At 36.2% G+C, this 27264-nt stretch overlaps 6 long non-coding RNA genes across 16 annotated transcripts; 3 read left to right on the top strand and 3 right to left on the bottom strand.

Moving 5' to 3' along the window:
- Nucleotides 1–246: 246 nt before the first annotated feature.
- Nucleotides 247–630, bottom strand: LOC149677900 (uncharacterized). Its single transcript, XR_016366436.1, has 2 exons — nt 440–630; nt 247–379 (listed from the first exon to the last, which is right to left on the bottom strand). It is a non-coding gene; the product is annotated as an uncharacterized LOC149677900 (long non-coding RNA).
- An 8077-nt stretch (nt 631–8707) lies between these two features.
- Nucleotides 8708–11075, top strand: LOC149677899 (uncharacterized). Of its 3 annotated transcripts, none has more exons than XR_016366387.1 (6): nt 8708–8985; nt 9164–9290; nt 9378–9583; nt 10309–10431; nt 10533–10806; nt 10880–11075. It is a non-coding gene; the product is annotated as an uncharacterized LOC149677899 (long non-coding RNA). The 3 variants fall into 3 exon arrangements; XR_016366386.1 differs by having other exon boundaries at nt 8712–8985; nt 9378–9418; XR_016366385.1 differs by lacking the exon at nt 9378–9583 and having other exon boundaries at nt 8714–8985.
- Nucleotides 11076–11149: 74 nt separating this feature from the next.
- Nucleotides 11150–16250, bottom strand: LOC149677898 (uncharacterized). Of its 7 annotated transcripts, none has more exons than XR_016366390.1 (9): nt 15011–16250; nt 14665–14881; nt 14450–14585; nt 14180–14385; nt 13942–14072; nt 12283–13853; nt 11644–12208; nt 11490–11551; nt 11150–11314 (listed from the first exon to the last, which is right to left on the bottom strand). It is a non-coding gene; the product is annotated as an uncharacterized LOC149677898 (long non-coding RNA). The 7 variants fall into 7 exon arrangements; XR_016366391.1 differs by having other exon boundaries at nt 11644–13853; nt 15011–15413; nt 15488–16250; XR_016366392.1 differs by having other exon boundaries at nt 11644–13853; nt 15011–15408; nt 15488–16250.
- Nucleotides 16251–17438: 1188 nt separating this feature from the next.
- On the top strand, nt 17439–20231 carry LOC149677897 (uncharacterized). The gene is made up of 2 exons (XR_016366384.1): nt 17439–20069; nt 20144–20231. It is a non-coding gene; the product is annotated as an uncharacterized LOC149677897 (long non-coding RNA).
- Nucleotides 20232–20545: 314 nt separating this feature from the next.
- Nucleotides 20546–21202, top strand: LOC149677896 (uncharacterized). Its single transcript, XR_016366383.1, has 2 exons — nt 20546–20708; nt 20801–21202. It is a non-coding gene; the product is annotated as an uncharacterized LOC149677896 (long non-coding RNA).
- A 74-nt stretch (nt 21203–21276) lies between these two features.
- Nucleotides 21277–23652, bottom strand: LOC149677895 (uncharacterized). Of its 3 annotated transcripts, none has more exons than XR_016366381.1 (6): nt 23365–23652; nt 23062–23186; nt 22769–22974; nt 21921–22043; nt 21546–21819; nt 21277–21472 (listed from the first exon to the last, which is right to left on the bottom strand). It is a non-coding gene; the product is annotated as an uncharacterized LOC149677895 (long non-coding RNA). The 3 variants fall into 3 exon arrangements; XR_016366380.1 differs by having other exon boundaries at nt 22934–22974; nt 23365–23651; XR_016366382.1 differs by lacking the exon at nt 22769–22974 and having other exon boundaries at nt 23365–23650.
- Between the last annotated feature and the right edge of the window lie 3612 nt (nt 23653–27264).

The following is a 27264-nucleotide window of genomic DNA, read 5'->3' as shown; positions in this document are numbered from 1 at the left end:
CATCCTCATAGAGCTAAGTGGAGCCGGGGAGGGGTTTAAAAAAGAAGAAAACGTCTGTTCCCGCCTTTAATGCTTTAAAACCGTTAATGGCATGTTTTTAATCTGTTCACATTAGGATTATGTTGATGATGTCTAGCCCGTACTCAAGATGGCATTATTTATTTTATGTTGATGATGTCTAGCCTGTACTCAAGATGACATTATTTATAACCAGCATGCCAGCACCCAATCAGTCCCGATACACTCTCAAACCCAAAAATTCGGCAATTTATTTTCCACGTGTATTAAATTTTACATATTTCTGACTGTCAAGAGTTCATTGCTTTTTTCTGTTGCATGATTGCAATTTACATCCTCCGAAGTCTTCATGACCACATACCTATTTTAAATATAACTTTAACTATTCTATTGTCATTCATTAGACCTATTTCAGATTTACCATATTCATATTAAGAGAAACAAAGGGGTGATTATACCAATTGCTGCATACTGAAATGCTTACTTTTCAAGTAACTGTTCATTGGGAAGGTGTAAATATGGTTACTGGTTATGTTTTATAAGTTATGTCGATTTGCAGTTGTAAAGCGCTTCCGCGACTTCCAGTGTTAGTTGCGAGGCGCAAATGGCTTGACACTCAGTGTCTGGATAAGCTTGTTCGTCAGCAGTTATAAGATATACCTCGTCTGAGAGAGGAAAAGATAAATATTGATTAAGGGTGTATCTGGCTCATCAACACACCATTCCATGAGAATATGATAAGTGCGAAATTGTTAGTGCCACAAGAGCATGAACGAATCATGGAGTTGTTGTTGCGATTTTGGTCATGCTAAGTGCTCAAATAAGGCTTTAACCATTCAGTTACCACGGGCGATCATAACTCTCACTTTTTTACTGCAGTGACTTCTATACTGCGATCGACAGTTGCCACACAATCTGAACAAGTAATAAATCATAAAAGAAATAAATTAAATGGTGTGTTTTTATTTAAATCGTATTTTGAGGGGCAAAATTAAAGAGTTTAGTTGAATACTTCATAAATTACACTCACCACTTTACTCGACACGTTGATCAACGTCGGGAGGTTGATAAAAAGGGTTGAAATGTCGTCTGCTGTAAGTGCGTTCAGCACATAGCATTACCGAAGCAACCATTAAAACCGGTGTTTAACCGGTAACTCATTTGTCAGTTTATGAAAAAAAAATTTGAATTTGGTGTATAATTTGATAGTTTACATCTGAGTCTGAGCGGCATTTTCACCAATCACTGAGCCAAGGCATGTAACGTCATCGGTAGACGTAGCCAATTAAAAGGCCAAGGGCATTGGTTGACGGTCCAACCAGCGAACCAAGGGCAGAAGGAGGAGCTTAACTTTTCTGCAAAATACGCCCGCAGGTTCTCCCCTATATGGTTCCTCAAACCCAAGTACTCTTGCAACCTCAATTACCTCAACCCCAAGGAGTTCCTCAACAACAGATACCACCTCCTGCCGCGGTCTATCACCTGGTAGTAACAAACCCAGAGTACATCCCGTATAGGGGAACACCATGAAACTAACTAACGCTAGGGACGGTCCGCACCGATAGAACTTCCATTAGTCTCTCTGAAAAACATTCGTTGATAAACCCTCCCGCTTTTAACTCCCCGCTCCTGAAATTTGGTGATTCAAAACGGAATTGGGCTAGATTCTTAACGCCACCTATAATTTAGTTTTCGTACTAATATACGGGATCTGCTGTAAAAGTCGTCTGCTATGTTAGGCGTAGTGTAACCCTCTGTGTAACCTATGTGTAAATTGTGATACTATGGAACTAACCAACGCTTAGAAATTCATTTTATCCCTAACCTTGAAACAATTTACTTACGGAACTAAGTATTTAACATTTTATAGGTTATACCGTTGCTTTAAAAATTATCATAAATATGGCGAGACGTAAGAACATTTGTGTGTATAGTGGTTGTAGAAGTGACAATCACCAAGCGTATAAACAGTACATGATAGATGTAGAGTTTATCGCTTTTTTTAAACCCAAGCGTAATTATGAAATAGCAGACTGCTTTTAAGGCTTTTTGCTACCCTTTTAAAAATTGAATCACTTTTCCGGTTCGCACCAAAATGCTCGCTAGGGTGCGTTGTCACCGAACATTTCTCAGATATTCACCCTTGTGGACCGTCCCTAGCGTTAGTTAGTTCCATGGGAACACTCTATACTAACATGGACATCCCTCATGGAAACTCTAACACCCCATTTCTTGACAGATCACAAGCTCCTACCCCCGCCCATATTGTTCCACAAAACATCCCAGCTCAAAATTATCGAGCTCCTTTCCCGAGGCCAAATCGCCAAACTAGGCAATCCCACCGTGACTCAAGAAATCAATCCAGAAGACTTCCTCCACAAAACGATTACCCTCATCAAACTCGAGTCTTTGAAAGAAGAAATCCAGTCTATGAACCACGAGAACAACAACCTCGGCAACGAACCTTTCCACCAGTGCCGAGACGCCACTCGAACCCGGAGAATCAAGTTCCTCAGATTTTCCATCGTCTAATCCATCACCAAGGATTGAAAGACTACTACAACTACTATTAAACTTATAAATGGACAGGTTTTTGCCATACCAAGAGTCATGTTTATTATGAAACATAATTATTAAACTACTATTAATACTATGAAGTATTACTTCGACAATACACAAAAACAAAGTATTTACTTAATATTAAATTAAACTACTATTCAATTAAATGGTTACTACTACTACTAAATTATACTACTAAATATACTTCTACTATAAAATTACATTACCCCCAAAATAATAACATGCTGCATGCGCTACTCGACCAATGCCAGATTAAATATTACTACTATAATTATATACTACAAATATTAACACTACTATATACACGGCTACTACTACTACGCGTTAAGTCAATTGTACTCATCACTTATCGTTGGTCTCGAGACTTGAAGAATGTAGATTCGGAGAAAAGTGGCCATAGAGTTGAAGAGATGAGATGTAACGATACGAGAGTTAATACGGCGTGGGCTACTACGGGCTACTACGATGGTAGAAGGCAACGGCTGTCCATGAGGAACTTCTGGTGTGAGGAGACCTGGTCTCAATTCAGGATTCTAAGTATTAGTTTTTGCGGCCAGCGCGGAGACTAAGTCTTTTTGTCCATCCTTGGTCCAGAAGAAGTTTTTAAGTGGTGATGTTGCTCCTTCGGCTCACGAGCTCAGAATGATCTTTCTTGATGGTTAAAATCTTGAAACCCCGTTTTAACCTGGGTCTTCTTAATGCTGTTATTTACAACCGTGCTTCTATTTCGGCTTCATATGACCACCAATGTCGGTCCCACATGAGCCCTCCAATTAAGAACGGATGGCGTTCCTTTTTAGTTGATGGCTTTCGCGGTAACGCGCTAAAAACCATCTTCCACGAAAACGCACTACTATCGGTTTAAACTATTATTTGCATTGGTCGGTAGATTCTGGCAAAGGAACGAGTTCAATAGAAATGGCATGCACTTAAATAAAAATACATTGGATACAATATTTTCTATCTTAATTTATGACCCCAGGTATGGCTTTTATGGTATAACGAGAAAAAGGAGCGGTGACAATTTACGGAAGTCTAATGGCGACGCTAAGGTATTGAACTTCGCCGGTATACGATTTTCACCCTTTCGCATTAGGCTTTATCTACTATTCTCTACGGATCTCTACTATCTTTCTAAACTATACGTAGGCATGGGCAAAAGCAATTATACGCCGTAGGCATGGGCAAAAGCAATCATACGCAGATGGAAAGGAATATTTCTTGGAATTTAGAAATATTTCGTTACATTCATCCAGCAAGGATTTACTTACCACGATCGTTAAGAAGAGAAGCAATGCGACTTCTTCATGACCATCTCCTGTCTAACCACCGAGGAAGGTACAAAACTCTAGAGAAAATCGGATACAGATATTGGTGGCCCACTTTGGACAAAGATGTCAGACAATATGTCCAAGAATGCGTTTTATGTCAACAGTATAAGATTAGTAACCGTAGAACACCGGGACTTATGATCTCCACCGTTCCAACTGGACCATTCGATAAGATTGGAGTCGACATCACGGGACCCTTCCCAGTCAGTAGAAGAGGATACAAATTCCTTCTCGTCTTCACAGATTATATGACAAAGTTCGTCGAACTAAAAGATATGTCCGCACTAGGCGTAAATTTTCGCTCGCCACGCTACGTACGCTACGCTCGCCACGCACGCCGAGTAAACCACTGTCCGCACTTGGCAAATTTTCGCGCCAACCGCGCTGGACGAAGGAGGCGTAGAGAGAAAAAATGTTCGCCAAGCTGAACATTTTACGTCGGTCTCGCCGGCGTTGTTGGCGTACATCCAATAAACGAGCGTCTCTGGCTCACGTGCGATTGTCGTCTGCTTGAAAAAATATATGCGGTGTTTATTTGAATAGTTTATCGTTGTATGTTAATTTTTTCTAGTCCCGCCTTCAAGTGGTTGAGTGTAATAATTTTTTCTTTTTTCGAATATTCGTTTATTTTTTTAATTGGCTTTAAACGATTCGATAAAAATTTCGTTATTATTTTTGGCAGCTCGTTATAATCCGGATCACCGTTTCTAAAGAAATGTTTGGAATGGTTAATATAACATGCTTGAAGTTAGAGTAGTGTACGGTGTTCAATGAGAAAGGCAATTTCGACTGCCTGCTCTTATAATTTTTGGACTCTGGGAATGGTTGGTTCGATATCCCATATATGTCCATTTATCTCTCGTAAATGGGCAGTCGAATAAGTCTTAACTTTGTTACTTACTTTTTTATAATTTCATGTAGAGAAATCATGTCAAATGCTAAAATTAAAACAAAAACCAATTCAATTATATTAGCACACACAAATGAAACTCTTGACCAAGCACTGACACTGAAGCAAACAAATACTATAGGTAGTTTTCACACGTGGAGGATTCATACCATTTACATCGGGAGGCCGGGCTATCTGGCGGACAACAACCCGTCTGCTTTTTTCCTACAGATAGCCCGGCTTCCTGCTGTAAATGGTATGAGTCTTCCACGTGTGAAAACTATTTATCGTTAGAGAAAATACGTGGCAGTATACCCCAGAGATCAGGATTTACATAAAAAATATTTTAGAATAAGTCGGTATCAATTAATTCGAATTAGGGCATTCGAATGATTACTTTAATTAAAATAAATAAGCTTAATTTGACGGATAATCACTTTTGGAGGTTTGGCGACCCACGTGCATGCAGCCCTGCCCAAGCCCAACCCCAACAGTCACACGATCTCAATGCAAAGGCCCAACGAAATTTTCAATGAACTCACTATCGTTTTCCTTCGACGGCGAAGTACTTCTTTCTCTAGAATTATCTTGTCTCCTATCTCTAGAATTATCTTGTCTTCTATCTCTAGAATTATCTTGTCTCCTATCTCTATAATGTTATCGCCTCCTCTCTCTGGAATTAGAGCGCCTCCTTTGTCTTGAATTAGACCGCCTCCTCTTTCTATAACTCGACGACATATTAATTAAATTTTAATTTTAATTTTAAAAATTTAGACCAAATGAAAAGCGTAGTTAGAACAAAGCGAACAAAGGAATGAAATGAACTGCGGTGACTGCCGTCTCGAGTCAAGTTTCACAAAGCTGCGCAACAGAATGGATCTACGGGGGTTCAACAGTACCTTAAAAACCAAAGGACGTTAGCAGAGCTGTAAATAAGTATATTCTATTAGTGGGGAACAGAGGCTCGATGAGGGTGCTGAATTTTTTTTTAAACTAGTCCTCGGGACCAGTGACCCCCGCGTATACAATATTAAACTGCTCCTTTATTTTTTACTAATCCTGATAAAAAATTAAGGGAGTATTTCGTTGACGCACAGTCCACTTGATCACGCTTTGGCTAATTCATAGGCTATGTAAGCGAAATACACATTTTGAATCAAAAATCAGTCAGCTTTTAGCATGGCCGTCTATAGGACGAACCGAGGGGACCGTCATTACGCATCAAAGCGTACGAGATTTGAAATCACAATCGATTTTGATGATTTCAATGGTTTAAGAATGATTTTTAGGCGATTTGAATGCTTTGAGAGCGATTTTCACCATTTTACGAAGATTTCGGAGCGATTTATGTGATTTAAAGGATTTAGAATTGATTTGAATGATTTGTACGATTTGAATGACTGGTGACTTAACGAGGGAATGATTTGCTAGTTATTTGAATGACTTGCTAGTGATTCGGTATTGATTTGATAGTGATTTTAACGATTTGATGATTTCTTGATTTTAACGATTTGATGATTTCTTGATTTGACTGCTTTGTATAGTGATTTCACTGATTTTTAAAGAGATTTCACTAATTTTTGCCGCGATTTGAACGATTTGATTGATTTCATAGCGATTTTAGTGATTTGCTAGATTTGGGAAGTGATTTGAATGATTTGAAAACCTACGTCTATGAGATTTGAAGGAGTGACGGCCCCCTCGGGACTAACACAGTTTTTTTTGGCCCTAATTTTGAAAATATTGGCTGAAATCGGTTGACATTTTTATGAGATGTGCAAAGTTGCTAATGTTTCTCTTTCATGGAATTCAAAGAATTTTTTTTAATTAAATTCAAAGAATTTTTTTTTAATTAAATTCAAAGATTTTTTTTAATTAAAATCAAAGAATTTTTTTTAAAATGAAATTCAAAGAATTTTTTTTAAAATGAAATTCAAAGAATTTTTTTTAAAATGAAATTCAAAGAATTTTTTTAAAATGAAATTCAAAGAATTTTTTTTAAAATGAAATTCAAAGAATTTTATTTTAAAATGAAATTCAAGGAATTTTTTTTAAATGAAATTCAAAGAATTTTTTTTTAAATGAAATTCAAATAATTTTTTTTAAATGATATTCAACGATTTTTTTTAAACTAAACTCAAAGAATTTTTTTTAAAATAAAATTCAAATAATTTTTTTTAAACTAATTTCAATGATTTTTTCGAATTATTTTTAAAATTAGTAATTGTAAAACTCTGCCTTCCATTTCGCATTTTAGCGCCTGCGCTGTAGACGTTTTGGAGCTGAGAGTGCGCACACATGGCACTGGAGCAACCCCCTTATTATCTCCCAGGGAGCACAAAAATAGAGGAGAGTCAAAGATAGAAGGGGTGAGGCAAGCTATAATGGCTGGGCAACATGGCTCTCACGCTGTAGACGTTTTGGAGCTGAGAGTGCGCACACATGGCACTGGAGCAACCCCATTGTTATCTCCCAGGGAGCACAAAAATAGAGGAGAGTCAAAGATAGAAGGGGTGAGGCAAGCTATAATGGCCGGGCACCATGGCTCTCACGCTGTAGACGTTTTGGAGCTGAGAGTGCGCACACATGGCACTGGAGCAACCCCATTGTTATCTCCCAGGGAGCACAAAAATAGAGGAGAGTCAAAGATAGAAGGGGTGAGGCAAGCTATAATGGCCGGGCACCATGGCTCTCACGCTGTAGACGTTTTGGAGCTGAGAGTGCGCACACATGGCACTGGAGCAACCCCATTGTTATCTCCCAGGGAGCACAAAAATAGAGGAGAGTCAAAGATAGACAGCCGAGGAATAAGACGTTACGTGATCCTTTGAGAAGGAAATTCAAAAAGGGTAAACACGAAAATATGCAGAAGCAAAATTAAAAAAAAATTTGTGTAATTTCACGTAATAAAATGTTTTAACAACTTGCTAATTAATTAGTGTCAATTTTAGTCAACAAAATAAATTTATTTTAAAAATAGTTGTTTCTTTTAGTATGGTCTTTGAGCGTCTATAGCTGTTTTTCTTCGTGTTAGTTTTTACTTCCAGGCGAACTGGTGGAGTTTTTTACTCTGCATTCTTCAACGCCTTCCACGTTGATGCTTGGTTTTCTTTTTTGTTCTAGCTCGCTTTAATTATCTTCTTACTTTATTATTTACTTTTAACCTTATTCCTGAAGCAATTTCAGTGGTATTTCCAGCAGGAATAAATGTTTTTGGTAATTATTCTATTCTTGTTCAAAATTTTAATTATTAATTTTTACCCCTCTGTACCCCATAGGTTTTTTGTAGGCCTAAATAGTAATAAATTAAAACTATCCATGAAGAATGTTTACACCACGTACCTCAATTTATTATACAATCTAAATTGAAGTTAAATAAGTCGATTGAAAAACACGAAGCCCTCGGAAATATTTTGTTAATTAATAGAATTTCAGTATCTAGGGTCCATAGTGTGTTACCACGAACTTTGTAGTGACGTCACATGCTCTTATCTCTTACCTTATTTTCAGGCGACCATATTGGAAGTCGCGAGACGTCGTCAGCTTGGGCAATACAAATTCGGGACCCAATATTGACGTCACAGTTTCCTCCCCCCCCCAGCTTCGCGGTAGCACACTATTACTGTGAATTTGAAGGTTTGTCCTATAGAGCTATTTCAGTTGGGGAAAAATTTCGTCACACCGTAAGGTGAATTCTATAATTGTTTGGCATTAAATCATCAGCAATCATCCCACGAACCTCGTCTTGACGAGGGACAAAAATTTACAAGCGGGTCTTGCCAAATATTTAAACGCTAATAGAGTAATGATGAGGGAACTATTTATTGTGTATGTGATTCGGTTTAGTAACCTTGCTCTAAATGCTCCGATGTTGGGAAGAATGACGAGGTATTCCAAGAGTCAAATATCGACCACAATGATCATTCTCGTAATGCACTGCCAAAGGCTGGCTGTTCTTTAGGCGGGTTATACTCCCCAACTTCCTGTTTAAATAAATAAAAAAGATGGCTGCCTTCGAATCGTACTCGTAGTAGCTCGTAGAATTAATTTAGATGCAGTTTGAAGATTTTATATTTAATTCTATGCGACTAATGTTTTTCAGAACTATATGTTTCAACCTTCTATAGTTTAATTTATTTGTTTTAACATCACCGAAGCGAGAGAAACGTAAGTATTTTGAATAACAATTGTTTTTCATGATAATCGACCAAGGCTTAGGATTGTTTTCCTTGCGGTTTCGCGTTATTAAATACATATTTTGCATTTTTAATTAAGGGGAATCATTCTTAAATGCATAGTTCCATTGTTAATTTAATTAAAATTGAAAAAAACTACATAATTTCAGATTTTTCTTAACTACGGAGCACTGAAAGCCGTTGCTTATTGCAGTTTCAACGAACATCAAGAAGATTAGGAGTTAATCATTACACCCCCCCCCCCGCCTTAATCAAGTCAAATTAACTCAAATAACGGTAAATAAACGTCATAGTAATTGAAACTAATCTCATTTTTATCTGAAACTCCCGTCAGAACATACTAACCTTGCATGTTTTTTTTAGGCTAAAAGATCTTCATCCCGTTCCGTTTCCACTGAAAATTTGTAAATAATTGTTATTAATTGGAGCATATCGGTAGCGGCAATATGTAACATGATTGATAGCCACCATTGTCATTATGACTTGATGATAAGGGGTGGGGCGAGAGCCTTTCGCCGCAAAAACGTCTCTCAATGGCGTAGGCTGTCTATTTAGCGCAAGTAGACATGGTAGTTTCCTATTTGATGATAGACAAAGCCCCGCCCATACCTTACCTTTTGTAATTGTAAATAGACCATGCCCCGCCCTTACCTTACCTTTTGTAGTTGTAAATAGACCATGCCCCGCCCTTACCTTACCTTTTGTAGTTGTAAATAGACCATGCCCCGCCCTTACCTTACCTTTTGTAGTTGTAAATAGACCATGCCCCGCCCTTACCTTACCTTTTGTAGTTGTAAATAGACCACGCCCCGGCCATACATTACCTTTTGTAGTTGTAAATAGACGAAGCCCCGCCCATACCTTACCTTTTGTAGCTGTAAATAGACCACGCCCCGCCCATACCGTCTGTAGTTTTAAATGCTCCACGCCCCCATGACTTCAACCCTCTTTAATTGGAAATGATGAAGCGCAATTAGTACTATCGTGGGCTTTAGCTATTTAGTTCAAGGATGCACGGGAGGTTCTTATTTTCTGTTAGACGATGAAGCCCCGCCCATAGCTTCTGTAGTTAGTACTAGACCACGCCCCTAGATTTCGAGCCACTTTAATTGGAAACGATGAAGCGTTGTTAACGATTATTGTTTAAAAGTTCCCTATTTCCCTCTTAAAGGGACACGAAATTTGAGTATGACACAGTCAATTAGAATAACGTCACAGACTTTTGCGAAATCATTATACTCATTTAATTCCAATTCTTGCTCTATAGACTAAAATTGCAACCTCAAATTTTCAGAAAAGTGGCCAACTTATTGCGTTTCTCATCATTGGTATATTGCAAAAGAGAGCCGAGTGTAGTTGAAGGAACACTCTAGACGAAGCTGAAAACTCTTTGAAAGGAGGTAACGCGGTCGAAAAGGTTGGTATTTAAAGGGACACGAAATAGAATAAGAATTAATGTTCAAATGTTGGAAATTAATTGGAACCAAAAAGAAGCAAATCATATTTTATTTCCTGCAGTTTCTTTTGCAAAGAAGGCTTCACCGGTGAATAAGAATTCTTTGGAATATGTCAAAGGCACCACGTGACTCCATGATACAAAGACTACCCAAGGAGTGAGATGGACAACAAAGTCCTTGTTATTCACGAGATTGCAACGCCGATTCTCCGAAGTATTAGTTTTTCGAAATAAAACTAACCAAGCTTCTTTGAACCAAGACTTTCTTTCGTCACGTCCTTATCATTATTTTCAACTCGCTGATGTCTTCTTTTCAGACCATTTAATACAACTACGGTGAGGTTTTTATTATTTTTAAAGTGTACATAATAGCTTAACCGTTAATTTGAATAATCTTAAATTGTTTTAGGTTTCCTTTTACAAAGGGTTTCACCGCAACACAATCCCAACCAGAAAATCCAGTTTTTCCCACTAATCTTGTGATTGATAAAAATTTATGGAACATTAATCGTTATTTTTAATTCTGTTTGTTTCAACCCCTTATGAGCCTGATTAAATGAATTTATTATAAGATTAAAATTAAAGAAATTTTAAAATAGTAGAAATTTTCCGTTTTCTTGCAAAATAATGAATCTAGAGTTTTCAATAAAATATTTAGAGTGAAAAGAGAACGCTGTAATTGTTTCGAGGTAATAAAAATCTTTATTTTCTATTTAATTACAGGATTTGCTTCAATTAAAAATGAGAAATCAACATTAGCGACTTGGGGGAATTAGGCAACGGAAAACGAGTCTGTGAATAGGAGACGTCTTCATGGGGGACATGGACGTCTCGTTGATTATATCTATCAAAATAGTTATTATGAGAGGCTAAAAAACCATTTCCGCACTAAATCAAGGTAGATTTCAAGTTTTAAAAGAGTTAAAACAGCCATAATTGCATCCTGAAGCAGTACAGTAAGCAGACGACAAGACAAAAACAGCTGAGCTAGCCCTAGCAGCGATGAAAAACTTATTTACAGCCCGCCTTAATTACAATCTGTAATCGCTGTCTGCAACGTCGCCTGCTAGCGTGGAGATTCCTGAAAAACACTTTAGTTTACTTATTTATCTATTTTAAATTAAACTGGATTTGCGAATTGAACTATTACACTCGCGCTAGTTAATTACTTACGTCTTTAATGTTTAATTTTTATATTACGTCAAATCAGACTTAGAAATAGCACACGTCCACTGGTCCAAAACCAAGCCTTGACTAGTTTTTTAATTCAAAAAGTGGGGGTTACTGGTCCTCGGGACCAGTTTATTAATTACAAATCTATAGGAGAACAAAGGCTGGGACCGCTCCGGAGACCGGTTTATTATTTAGGACAATAGGGGGGTCACTGGTCCCAAGGACTAGTTTAAAAATTATCCTTATTTCTAAGTCTGCGTCAAATATCTTCAAAATCATTTGCCGGTTACTGTTAGTCTGCAACGTCGTCTGCTAGCGTGGAGATTCCTTAAAGACACTTTAATATACTTGTTTATCTATTTAAAATTAAACTGGATTTGCCAATTAAACTAATTACACACGCGCTAGTTAATTCCTTGCGTATTTAATGTTTAATTTTTTTTATATTGCCTCAAATTTCAATAAAATCAATTGCCTGTTGAAAATAATTTTGATTTATTTACAGCCCGCCTTAATTACAATCTGTAATCGCAGTCTGCAACGTCGTCTGCTAGCGTGGAGATTCCTGAAAGACACTTAAATTTACTTGTTTACCTATCTTAAATTAAACTGGATTTGCCAATTAAACTAATTACACACGCGCTAGTTAATTCCTTGCGTATTTAATGTTTAATTTTTATATTACGTCAAATATCTTCTAAACATTTGCTTGTTAGTCTGCAACGTCGTCTGCTAGCGTGGAGATTCCTTAAAGACACTTTAATTTACTTGTTTACCTATCTTAAATTAAACTGGATTTGCCAATTAAACTAATTACACACGCGCTAGTTAATTCCTTGCGTATTTAATGTTTAATTTTTATATTACGTCAAATATCTTCAAAATCATTTGCCTGTTGAAAATCATTTTGATTTATTTACAGCCCTCTTAACTTCGGGGTTTAAAAATAAATTACGCGATGTCTGAATCGTCGTCTGCTAGGAAAGTGATTCCCGAAAAACGTTTAATTTTTTAATTAAGAAATTAAAGTTAAAATAAAAGAAATATTTCAGATTTCTAAAGTGAATTCGTTGATTATTAACAGATTTAGGTTTTATATTTCATCTATATTGTACAAAGGTTCTCAACGCCCTAAACCCTGTCTATCCAATAAGCGATAGACTGAATATTCTTTATAGAAGTGCACTAACTAAAGTTAATATATTTTGTCTTGTTTTTTACCTACTTTCTAATTGCAATTTTCCCCTTTAATTTACTGTAGCCGTTCATAGTATTTATGTTCAGACTATTTCGAGTGAAATATATTTAATTTATTTAGTGAAATAGCTCAACAAGCGCTTGTCTTATGATCCTGGGACTACTTCCATTGGATTCCTCTTAGGCTTTTTAAGACAGATTAGACTAAACAAATTTAATTTAATTGCTGTTTTAATGCTAAATATACGTTGAAAACATGAATGTTATACAAATCCCGCTTTAGTTTTGGACATTTAGTATAATAATTAATTAACGCTTAGTTGTAGAGGGGTGAAATTGGCTCCATTGGAACTGTGAGGTCCGATTCATCCAGATTTCATGTAATTCAATAACTATCGAAGCTAATTACTATGACAACAAAATAAAATAACCGTAAAGCTACATTATGAAAAGTTCTCCCAAAAATACTCTTCGATCGAGATTTTATTCCAGTGTTGTAGCCCTAGAGGTTTCATGCATTTGGAAAGTTAAGGTTTTTATGGATTTATTTTGCGTTTCTTTCTTAATTACGGCTCGTATTTAGGGTCATTTAACAAGAAAAAGATTTTTCCTGATTAAATTCAGGCTCAGGAATCCGAAAAAAATGGTTTTAATTGCGTACGGTTTTTTCACGTACTTTTTTTGCATAAACTCGCGTGTTACAGTTCAATAACTTGATCCAATATACCCAAAAACACATCACTTTAATTAAGATAAAACTAATTAAAGTCATTAAAGAAGAAACACCATATCAGGCGTTCAAGGGGCTAACCAACACAAATCAAACTCCATTGTAAGATATAAAACATAACTAACATTATTCTACCTAAAAAATCGTTGTGAAAATTAATTAAACTAATTTTAGACAGCAAATAATGTGTTTGAATTTTCCATCATTTCGAGCATTGGCAGCGTATGTTATTTTCCAATAGATATTAATACTTCTTTGCCACAGCCATGCTACTACTCGCATTCTGTTAAAAAAAAAGATATATGTATATTTTTCTTTCTCCGTACCCCCGTTGCGACTTCCAACTGGTTTTTTCCAGTTCAACAACCAACCCTAGTTGACAGTAAACACATTAGGTTTATAATTCCCTCCTTCCTTTCCTAGGACTCCCAGGATGAATACTTTACTACCCTTCAGAGGCAAAAATATTTCTCGAAAGAGAAAAAATATCAGAGTTACGAACCTGCAAAGTTTAGTGTGAAAATTATAAGTAACAGTCTAACCCCAAGTTGAGCATTTTCCTTAATTAAGGCGTCTAATTACGGTATATTAACAAGGAAAATATATTACCTGATAAATGTTAAGTCGAGGAATAGGAAAAAAATGCTTTCAGAACCGAATTAAAAAATTTCACCGAGTTTTCCTTCAATTTTATTAAAAAAATACAAATTTGAATGAGTTTTCATAGACTTTCATCCGCGAGTATTTTTGAAACTTCATAGACTTTCCCTTGGTGAGTAGTTTTGAAACTGGCCTTCTTAGACTGCCCCGTTGGACTATAGGATAGAAACAGAGTTACGAGCCTGCAAAGTATAATCTAACGCTATTTCTATTGCTCACGTTTTTTGCTTAATTACTCGGCCCCTGTTTGTCTCTAGCCTTAAGTTTATAGTACGCTTAGATGGGGACAAATTGGACTCAAAGGGCATCCCCGTATCTCTTGTAGAACAAGAGTTACGAGCCATAAAACCTAAGCCTAACGTAAACCATTTGGAGTTAGTTCAATTTTAATGCTATAATAATTGGACACCATAATTAATTAAAGAGGTACTTACCAGGCATTAAGCGAACAGTTTCTCGAGTTTCTTAAAACTGCGTGAGCCCCCACCAAGTTATCTTTCAGCAGAGAAAGCTGTACAGCTCCTTGCCAAGTGCCAACTCGCCACGCATGTCTCTCGAGTTTGACTGAAGATAACAGCTTCTACTCGCATAACACGACGCCCCAAGCACTTCCGAGGGGTTGTTTACATCCATTATAGCAGCGGGTTGCCCCTAATATTAAATTAAAATGTCTTAATTACACTTAAATAGGCCTATCTTCCGTTCTAACTAAGCCTTGGCCCTACTGTCATTGCTTAAACCTTGGTCCTTCTTTTCCTTAATCATTGCTTTTTCGATTACCTTTGGTCTATAGATCTGAATAAAACACGAGAGTTTCTTTCACGGAATCGTGGTTTGTACACTTCTTAACCATTTTTAATTGCAATTAACGCGAGAACTTGGTTAAATTAAACTAAATACAAGCGCAAACACGTAAGGAACATGACCTTAATACCACAGCGTACGACAGGCTGCCAGGCAGGCAGCTCGGCCGCGGATAAGACCGGAAATAAGCACAGAGCATAAAGCGTCGTATTAATTAATTTTTAATGTCCAATAATGCTTTTTAAAACTAAAGGGGTGTCACTGGACATTTTAACTAATAAATGTTTTTAGTTTTTATAGGTTACCACGTCACGACGACAGTTACGATACAATGAAGGCGATTCCGGTGATGAAGTTTTCCATTCTCGCTCAAGCTATACTTGTGGCGGTATTTTTGAATTTGAGATTTCTGTAATTTTTTTATTTTCTATTTTAAACCCTAATTAAACTTACATTATGGCTCAAATTTGATTGCATTAACTAAACAGAGGTCGAGAAATCCGAAAATGTTGGTTTTGAGTTCGTACATCTGATATGTTTTGAAATATTGACCTCCGAACTTGTAACATTAAAAGTTAAATTATGCAAATTCTATAAACAATTTTTAAACTTTCTCTACGTCATTTTGTAGATATTTTGATGCTGAATTCAACTCGAGTAACCCCGTACAGATCGGGTTAGTAGTTTAGGCCCTATCTCACTCACTAGTTTCCCGCCATTTTGAAAAATGGCGGCAACAGCACAAAGAGGCTGTAAATGGATAAATCAGTCGAAATGAGTAAATAATCGCAATCAGTTTCATCGAAATCGGCGGAATTTAAATCAGGAACATTAATAATCAGTTTTAAACCTCGTTTCTAACGCCATTAATCTGATTTTTCAATATGACACTCTAAACGGGTCACGTGACAATACGCGATAAAAATATTCCGTTAAAAATCAAGATAATTAAGGTTTAAACTCTATTTAACGAATATCAACGTAACTCGATACCAAGGATCTACTGCCAGACCTTAGGCTATAGCGTTTATAGTCGCAACACAGTTAGGTTGAAACCAAAAACGGACATGGCCTTAATTAGCGCAATAACGAATGAACCGCTAGTCGCACGATATTTGGACCACTTTCATTCGATTCCTCACAGTTTTCTACGTCAGAATCGGTTAATTAAGATTAAAGTAATGTTAATTAGAAAGGCAAAAAGACGTTGGAAAGAAAAAAACTGAAAAAACCGGCTGCGTTTCGAGACGTTTAATGGCGTAGTTAATTAACGCTTAGTCGTAGAGAGACGCGATTAGCACCATCGGAATCAGGAGGTTTTAATCATTCAGATTAAGTGTATTTAATTTAATTAATTAAGTTAATTTCGATGGGAAATTAAAAATAACCGAAAATTGAAATTGCGAAAAATTCTCTCTCACCTAGCGTTTCAACCGAGTCTGTCATCCATAGACTTCTGATGCGTTTGCATAGGCTTAAATTTGGAGTTTTAAAAATTGGTTTTTCCCTTAATTAAGGCGTCTAATTAAGGTATATTAACAAGGAAAATATATTTCCTGATTAACTTTAAGGCGAGGAATCGGAAAAAAATGGTTTCAGAACTGTACAGCCACGTTTTTGGCCACCTCGTTCATTGTAGGCCAATTCGCGTATCACCAATCGATTCGTCGGCTAAAACTACCCCGAACTCGATATCGGAATAATTAATATAGGCCTAATTACAGCCATAAAACGAGAAAAACCCTCCTTATCCGCCCTTCTAAGGTTCAAAATGTCTCGAAATGAACCCTATCCTACGCTGGACTTCGTAACTAACGGTAATCAGTAAAAAAATTGCGGTTAAAATTAATTAAAATGATTTTTTAAGCCCAAATAACGAATTTCGTTCGATTTCGTTTTCGAGTAATGGCACCCAGTTTTACTTTGCTGTAAGGTTAACGCTAGTAAGTCACGGCGCTGCCACTACCGCTGGACGAAGTAAAAAAAAGATTATTTTTCCAACTTTTTCCTCTCTAGTCTAGGACGCGACTAAGCAGATAGCGCCAGCAAGCGCAGGGAGGAATAAGAGAGGCTAACGCGTTCACTTTTAAGTTGAGTTGGTATCGTACGTCTGTGTTCTTAAAGTTTGCGTAAAAAGAGGGGGGCAGACAGCGGTAACGGGAGGGATAAGCAGTGTTGAAAAAACTGAGGTCAATAATCGCGAGACCCTCCGTAAAACAAGTCGTACCACCGCGAGAAAACCGAAGCGAAGTTTGTCTGTCCGATTTGGGACGAGGGGTTTTCAAATTATTCATATCACCTGCTATTTACTTCTGATATCACACGAATCACTTCCCGAATCTAGCAAATCACTTAAATCGCTATGAAATCAATCAAATCGTTCAACTCGCGGCACATATCAGTGAAATAGATAGTAAATCATTCAAATCACTATAAAAACCAGTGAAATTACTATACAAAGCAGGCAAATCAAGAAATCATCAATTCAATCAAATTATTATTAAAATCACTAGCAAATCCATCAAATCCTCGTTTAGTCCCAGCCATTATAATTCAAATCAATTCCAAATACTTAAAATCACATAAATCACACCGAAGAAGACGCATTTGACTCGATTAAACACCATTTATTTCATAAAATACAAATAATTTTAAGGGACAAATTAATTTTCAATTTGTTCTATCCTTTATTACTTACCGTTCACTAATTAACAGCCTCGTAAGTTATTAAAGGGCAAGTTTGAAGCCAGCCAGACAAGAAATTGACGTTAAAGGAGAGATCTAATTTCCAGAGCTAAAACTAATTTATTTAACTTTATCTTTTGAAAATAATTTTCTAAAAATACTAAACTTAGAGCAATTAATTTTAAACTTTTCCACATTAATTTAAATGTATCAGCTCAAGTTTCAGGCTAATCGAATTTCTGGTTCCGAAGATACCTTTCAGATGAGATGGTTCTCTATTTTCAAAGGAGAGAAAAAATATTTTGTTAGTATTATATCTTTCTTTCTCCGTACCCCCGTTGCGACTTCCAACTGGTTTTTTCCAGTTCAACAACCAACCCTAGTTGAATTTTACGCTTTTAGCTCGATATTTAGAGTTAAAAGGCTCGTTATAAAAATTGAGGACGCTTCCCCTCATCTGGTTTGTATTGTGGTGTGGGAACCAATGTAAAATGAAGTTCGGAGCAATGTTATTTTTTACTTTAAACATAAATGTCAGAATATCTAGGTAATAACCATATTCTACATTTGCCGTAATTCTTGCAGCCGTGGCTGATTCATATTTATGGGACCAAGCTATTACTTTTGCACACCGGTTATGCAGTTTTCCTAATCTGGTCTGATTTTCCTTGCTGGAGTTCCCTCCTTCCTTTCCTAGGACTCCCAGGATGAATACTTTAGTACCCTTCAGAGGCAAAAATATTTCTCGAAAGAGAAAAAATATCTTTTTTTTTTAACAGAATGCGAGTAGTAGCATGGCTGTGGCAAAGAAGTATTAATATCTATTGGAAAATAACATACGCTGCCAATGCTCGAAATGATGGAAAATTCAAACACATTATTTGCTGTCTAAAATTAGTTTAATTAATTTTCACAACGATTTTTTAGGTAGAATAATGTTAGTTATGTTTTATATCTTACAATGGAGTTTGATTTGTGTTGGTTAGCCCCTTGAACGCCTGATATGGTGTTTCTTCTTTAATGACTTTAATTAGTTTTATCTTAATTAAAGTGATGTGTTTTTGGGTATATTGGAGCAAGTTATTGAACTGTAACACGCGAGTTTATGCAAAAAAAGTACGTGAAAAAACCGTACGCAATTAAAACCATTTTTTTCGGATTCCTGAGCCTGAATTTAATCAGGAAAAATCTTTTTCTTGTTAAATGACCCTAAATACGAGCCGTAATTAAGAAAGAAACGCAAAATAAATCCATAAAAACCTTAACTTTCCAAATGCATGAAACCTCTAGGGCTACAACACTGGAATAAAATCTCGATCGAAGAGTATTTTTGGGAGAACTTTTCATAATGTAGCTTTACGGTTATTTTATTTTGTTGTCATAGTAATTAGCTTCGATAGTTATTGAATTACATGAAATCTGGATGAATCGGACCTCACAGTTCCAATGGAGCCAATTTCACCCCTCTACAACTAAGCGTTAATTAATTATTATACTAAATGTCCAAAACTAAAGCGGGATTTGTATAACATTCATGTTTTCAACGTATATTTAGCATTAAAACAGCAATTAAATTAAATTTGTTTAGTCTAATCTGTCTTAAAAAGCCTAAGAGGAATCCAATGGAAGTAGTCCCAGGATCATAAGACAAGCGCTTGTTGAGCTATTTCACTAAATAAATTAAATATATTTCACTCGAAATAGTCTGAACATAAATACTATGAACGGCTACAGTAAATTAAAGGGGAAAATTGCAATTAGAAAGTAGGTAAAAAACAAGACAAAATATATTAACTTTAGTTAGTGCACTTCTATAAAGAATATTCAGTCTATCGCTTATTGGATAGACAGGGTTTAGGGCGTTGAGAACCTTTGTACAATATAGATGAAATATAAAACCTAAATCTGTTAATAATCAACGAATTCACTTTAGAAATCTGAAATATTTCTTTTATTTTAACTTTAATTTCTTAATTAAAAAATTAAACGTTTTTCGGGAATCACTTTCCTAGCAGACGACGATTCAGACATCGCGTAATTTATTTTTAAACCCCGAAGTTAAGAGGGCTGTAAATAAATCAAAATGATTTTCAACAGGCAAATGATTTTGAAGATATTTGACGTAATATAAAAATTAAACATTAAATACGCAAGGAATTAACTAGCGCGTGTGTAATTAGTTTAATTGGCAAATCCAGTTTAATTTAAGATAGGTAAACAAGTAAATTAAAGTGTCTTTAAGGAATCTCCACGCTAGCAGACGACGTTGCAGACTAACAAGCAAATGTTTAGAAGATATTTGACGTAATATAAAAATTAAACATTAAATACGCAAGGAATTAACTAGCGCGTGTGTAATTAGTTTAATTGGCAAATCCAGTTTAATTTAAGATAGGTAAACAAGTAAATTTAAGTGTCTTTCAGGAATCTCCACGCTAGCAGACGACGTTGCAGACTGCGATTACAGATTGTAATTAAGGCGGGCTGTAAATAAATCAAAATTATTTTCAACAGGCAATTGATTTTATTGAAATTTGAGGCAATATAAAAAAAATTAAACATTAAATACGCAAGGAATTAACTAGCGCGTGTGTAATTAGTTTAATTGGCAAATCCAGTTTAATTTTAAATAGATAAACAAGTATATTAAAGTGTCTTTAAGGAATCTCCACGCTAGCAGACGACGTTGCAGACTAACAGTAACCGGCAAATGATTTTGAAGATATTTGACGCAGACTTAGAAATAAGGATAATTTTTAAACTAGTCCTTGGGACCAGTGACCCCCCTATTGTCCTAAATAATAAACCGGTCTCCGGAGCGGTCCCAGCCTTTGTTCTCCTATAGATTTGTAATTAATAAACTGGTCCCGAGGACCAGTAACCCCCACTTTTTGAATTAAAAAACTAGTCAAGGCTTGGTTTTGGACCAGTGGACGTGTGCTATTTCTAAGTCTGATTTGACGTAATATAAAAATTAAACATTAAAGACGTAAGTAATTAACTAGCGCGAGTGTAATAGTTCAATTCGCAAATCCAGTTTAATTTAAAATAGATAAATAAGTAAACTAAAGTGTTTTTCAGGAATCTCCACGCTAGCAGGCGACGTTGCAGACAGCGATTACAGATTGTAATTAAGGCGGGCTGTAAATAAGTTTTTCATCGCTGCTAGGGCTAGCTCAGCTGTTCTTGTCTTGTCGTCTGCTTACTGTACTGCTTCAGGATGCAATTATGGCTGTTTTAACTCTTTTAAAACTTGAAATCTACCTTGATTTAGTGCGGAAATGGTTTTTTAGCCTCTCATAATAACTATTTTGATAGATATAATCAACGAGACGTCCATGTCCCCCATGAAGACGTCTCCTATTCACAGACTCGTTTTCCGTTGCCTAATTCCCCCAAGTCGCTAATGTTGATTTCTCATTTTTAATTGAAGCAAATCCTGTAATTAAATAGAAAATAAAGATTTTTATTACCTCGAAACAATTACAGCGTTCTCTTTTCACTCTAAATATTTTATTGAAAACTCTAGATTCATTATTTTGCAAGAAAACGGAAAATTTCTACTATTTTAAAATTTCTTTAATTTTAATCTTATAATAAATTCATTTAATCAGGCTCATAAGGGGTTGAAACAAACAGAATTAAAAATAACGATTAATGTTCCATAAATTTTTATCAATCACAAGATTAGTGGGAAAAACTGGATTTTCTGGTTGGGATTGTGTTGCGGTGAAACCCTTTGTAAAAGGAAACCTAAAACAATTTAAGATTATTCAAATTAACGGTTAAGCTATTATGTACACTTTAAAAATAATAAAAACCTCACCGTAGTTGTATTAAATGGTCTGAAAAGAAGACATCAGCGAGTTGAAAATAATGATAAGGACGTGACGAAAGAAAGTCTTGGTTCAAAGAAGCTTGGTTAGTTTTATTTCGAAAAACTAATACTTCGGAGAATCGGCGCTGCAATCTCGTGAATAACAAGGACTTTGTTGTCCATCTCACTCCTTGGGTAGTCTTTGTATCATGGAGTCACGTGGTGCCTTTGACATATTCCAAAGAATTCTTATTCACCGGTGAAGCCTTCTTTGCAAAAGAAACTGCAGGAAATAAAATATGATTTGCTTCTTTTTGGTTCCAATTAATTTCCAACATTTGAACATTAATTCTTATTCTATTTCGTGTCCCTTTAAATACCAACCTTTTCGACCGCGTTACCTCCTTTCAAAGAGTTTTCAGCTTCGTCTAGAGTGTTCCTTCAACTACACTCGGCTCTCTTTTGCAATATACCAATGATGAGAAACGCAATAAGTTGGCCACTTTTCTGAAAATTTGAGGTTGCAATTTTAGTCTATAGAGCAAGAATTGGAATTAAATGAGTATAATGATTTCGCAAAAGTCTGTGACGTTATTCTAATTGACTGTGTCATACTCAAATTTCGTGTCCCTTTAAGAGGGAAATAGGGAACTTTTAAACAATAATCGTTAACAACGCTTCATCGTTTCCAATTAAAGTGGCTCGAAATCTAGGGGCGTGGTCTAGTACTAACTACAGAAGCTATGGGCGGGGCTTCATCGTCTAACAGAAAATAAGAACCTCCCGTGCATCCTTGAACTAAATAGCTAAAGCCCACGATAGTACTAATTGCGCTTCATCATTTCCAATTAAAGAGGGTTGAAGTCATGGGGGCGTGGAGCATTTAAAACTACAGACGGTATGGGCGGGGCGTGGTCTATTTACAGCTACAAAAGGTAAGGTATGGGCGGGGCTTCGTCTATTTACAACTACAAAAGGTAATGTATGGCCGGGGCGTGGTCTATTTACAACTACAAAAGGTAAGGTAAGGGCGGGGCATGGTCTATTTACAACTACAAAAGGTAAGGTAAGGGCGGGGCATGGTCTATTTACAACTACAAAAGGTAAGGTAAGGGCGGGGCATGGTCTATTTACAACTACAAAAGGTAAGGTAAGGGCGGGGCATGGTCTATTTACAATTACAAAAGGTAAGGTATGGGCGGGGCTTTGTCTATCATCAAATGGGAAACTACCATGTCTACTTGCGCTAAATAGACAGCCTACGCCATTGAGAGACGTTTTTGCGGCGAAAGGCTCTCGCCCCACCCCTTATCATCAAGTCATAATGACAATGGTGGCTATCAATCATGTTACATATTGCCGCTACCGATATGCTCCAATTAATAACAATTATTTACAAATTTTCAGTGGAAACGGAACGGGATGAAGATCTTTTAGCCTAAAAAAAACATGCAAGGTTAGTATGTTCTGACGGGAGTTTCAGATAAAAATGAGATTAGTTTCAATTACTATGACGTTTATTTACCGTTATTTGAGTTAATTTGACTTGATTAAGGCGGGGGGGGGTGTAATGATTAACTCCTAATCTTCTTGATGTTCGTTGAAACTGCAATAAGCAACGGCTTTCAGTGCTCCGTAGTTAAGAAAAATCTGAAATTATGTAGTTTTTTTCAATTTTAATTAAATTAACAATGGAACTATGCATTTAAGAATGATTCCCCTTAATTAAAAATGCAAAATATGTATTTAATAACGCGAAACCGCAAGGAAAACAATCCTAAGCCTTGGTCGATTATCATGAAAAACAATTGTTATTCAAAATACTTACGTTTCTCTCGCTTCGGTGATGTTAAAACAAATAAATTAAACTATAGAAGGTTGAAACATATAGTTCTGAAAAACATTAGTCGCATAGAATTAAATATAAAATCTTCAAACTGCATCTAAATTAATTCTACGAGCTACTACGAGTACGATTCGAAGGCAGCCATCTTTTTTATTTATTTAAACAGGAAGTTGGGGAGTATAACCCGCCTAAAGAACAGCCAGCCTTTGGCAGTGCATTACGAGAATGATCATTGTGGTCGATATTTGACTCTTGGAATACCTCGAATGACGTTACAATTGCTCCGCTTTGTGGTACACTTCTCTCGAAGAGAAGTATTATATACGTCTGGTTTGGCCTATGTATATTTTTTTCAAATTTGAGCAAAATACAGGAATGGTTTTTCGATAGAATTGGTACTTCTACATTTAAGTATTATTTTGTATTTTTGTAACAGGTTTTCCGCTATTTCATCAACTAATAGAATGGAGGACCAAAAGTATGACGGAATGGCTAAGCCAACCGTCTTGAACTTTCAAAATGGGAGTGGTACGAAAGAACCGATCACTTATCCCTCAAACGTCCAACCCATAGAAAATATGGGTATGGCTCATCATAATTACGACGTAATCGTCAAGCCAACAGTCGTAAAGACTGGTAATGGGCGTGGTACGGAACTACCGACTACAGACCCGACAAATGTCCAACCCATAGAAAATATGGGTATGATTCATCAGAACTACGAAGGAATGGTCAAGCCAACAGTCGTAAAGACTGGTAATGGGCGTGGTACGGAACAAACGACCACAGACCCGACAACTGTCCAACCCATAGAAAATATGGGTATGGTTCATCAGAACTACGACGGAATGGTCAAGCAAACCGTCCAAAGCACTGCCAATGGGCGTGGTACGAAACAAACGACCACAGACCCGACAACTGTCCAACCCATAGAAAATATGGGTATGGTTCATCAGAACTACGAAGGAATGGTCAAGCCAACAGTCGTAAAGACTGGTAATGGGCGTGGTACGGAACAAACGACCACAGACCCGACAACTGTCCAACCCATAGAAAATATGGGTATGGTTCAACAGGACTACGACGGATTGGTCAAGCCAACCGTCAAAAACACTGCCAATGGGCGTGGTAAGGAAAAAACGAACACAGACCCGACAACTGTCCGACCCATAGAGAATATGGGCACGGTTCATCGAAATAGTCATGTGATTCATAAGGCAACTTCACATACTGACAATGAGATTGGTACGGAACAAACGACCACTAGCCACGAAAACGGCAAATTCATACAAAATATTGGAAAAAATTATGGTTCATTGAAAAAATCCGATTCGAGCGCAGTTATCCCTGAAAATAAAGAATCATGTGAAAACGATACTTGGAATGTTTTAAAGACACCTTATGCACACCGTAAAAAGGCAGGAGCTCCACTTCGCGAATATGACATTAACCATAGAGCTTCTGAAATAAAGCATGAATTGATGTCGAAAGAATCGAAAAAAAAACGTATAATCAGTGATAAACTTTTGCGCGAAATTTATATGAAAGCTAATAAACAGGCTACTGAAGAAACACTTTCCCAGCCATCTGATACCATTATAATAGATATGGATTGTGAAATCTTAAATAAGAGGCCAATGCTAGAATCTGAAGGATCAAGATTTAGAGTTTCACTGGAATATAAAGTGCCCTTATTAGATAAATTCTTTGTACAGCTGTTTGAAATGTTTTTGGAAGAATTGGACGTGAAACTATTCCTAGAAGCATTTGGATGGGGTATTTACGATACTGAAGTTCTTATGAAACAAAGTCATTTTAAATCTGATAGCCCTATTAATACAGTCGTTGGCGTTGATTCAAAAATTGTTGAAATTATGCTATTGATATTCGAGTTTTTAATTCCACTATTTCATTCAAAAACCAATGTATTATTGGAATCTAACCACGTTATAAAATTAGCGCATAACGATGTTTTGATTTCAATTGTCTCTAAATATCTCGATAAGAAATGTGAATATAATTCAAATAAAGATAGATATAAAAGGCAAGGTTTGGAAAGAGAGTTGTTTGAAATTATGGACAAAGAAGCGGTAACTTTGATTAAGAATAAACATGAATTCGGGAAAGCGACCGACGAAAAGACAAATTTTACAATATTGAAGGAACAAAATTCCAATTCTAAATTTCTGTTATACGACGTAGATAGTGTTGCAGAATCAACCTTCACTTCATGGTTGCTGAAACTGAATGTCCAAGAGACTTTGGATATGCACGGACCAGCGTGCTTGCTAATGTCGCGATAATGAGAAAGTGGCGCAATTCTAGAATATTCGTTCCAAATCAAAACAATAATATTTCTACGGTTGCTGTTGCATTTTACGACATTTTACGACATTTTGTCTGAAAGAGTTGGGGCCGAAACACAAATAGTGTTAGATCCATTGTATTTCAATAACTTAGCTTATAACGAAACATTAATTTCGCTTGCCACTAGATTTATTACAAATGAACAAACGTATGATACGATTGAAGCTAAAGATAAAGCCAAAGAAATGAAACGGCAATACATGGAAAAACGTAAAATATTACTATCTACCCAGATCTATGAAAATAGAGCTCTTGAAAATGCTACACAAGATAAATGTATTATTGTATCCGAAACCCAGATCGGTGAAAATGAAGTCATGGGGAATGCTGCACCAGATAAATGCGCGAGTTTATCTGAAACTGAATACATTGGGTATTCTCATTTTTACGGAAGTGGGTAAAACGGAAAGAAGTATTATAACTGTCTCACCTTTATGTAATAAAAAAGGCATAACAGAACCGATTTACTTTGCAGACGAGTCTTCAAGTTTATATTCAAAATAAAGAGAAAACTGTTAGAAAAAACCGACCAGAACTCATCCAAGTTTGGGCTTTTTCGACCAAAGGTGACCATATCCAAAAATTGTCTGTCAAGTTTGTACGAATTTTACCAAATTTGCACATACCCAAAATGGCATACCAAGTTTGAACGCTTTTGACCCAAGTAGCACAAATCATAAATTAACACACCAAGTTTGCACACTACTGACATATTTGGGCCAGGAAATAAAAGCCAAGTGTGCTTTGAGATTGCACAGATTGTGGTACACTCTAAGAAAAAGCATTCAATGGGTATTCAAACTTGAAAGCAAATGTTCATTCTTGAACAGTTTGGAAATATTCGGCGTTCAATCGCAAAAGGTGTGCAGAATCATCAAAGATAACATGGAAGGTGTTCAATCCTGACAGTTTGCCTAAAATGTTATGAGGTTTACTAACAAAACCATATTAAAAATCCAATAGTATCCGATAATATCTCAACAATTTACTGTAAAATGATTATTTATCCTAAATTTAATATAAATTGGTCTTTACAAACATCATTTTAAAATAATTTGAAAGGAAATGTCAAGGATTATTGCGTATTTCACCCTTCCGTTATATTTATATAAGACTTTAAATTGAAAATGTAATTATTTGCTAGTCCATTTTTAACGGAGGAAACAGACAATAACCACATTCGTCAAGTGCAGTCCCAGGAGGGTAATTACTACTTTTCGTTAACCGTTCAAGAAGTGGGAGTACGATCTAGTGGAATCTCCCCATTTTGTTTTTCTTTGATTGGGAATTCGCTACATTGGAAATGAATGAACATTAATATCGAAGGTTGGAATTATAAGAGATAAAATGGTTCGCTGAACTATTCAAAACTGCCACTATAAGCTTTCCAAATTGTCATTTATACCATGCAAAATTGGCAGATTATGTGTGCCAAATTGTCAACTATACTGTTCAATTTTTCATTCCCAAGAAGAAATCCTACCACACACAGTGTTCAACAATGAGCATGAAAGT

Source organism: Phalangium opilio, unplaced genomic scaffold (genome assembly GCF_054372755.1).
Source record: "Phalangium opilio isolate 3A_F unplaced genomic scaffold, DU_Popi_V2 ptg000043l_1, whole genome shotgun sequence".
Taxonomy (NCBI): Eukaryota; Metazoa; Arthropoda; class Arachnida; order Opiliones; family Phalangiidae; genus Phalangium; species Phalangium opilio.
Note: the sequence above shows the minus strand (reverse complement) of the source record. Positions and strands in the feature narration are given on the sequence as shown.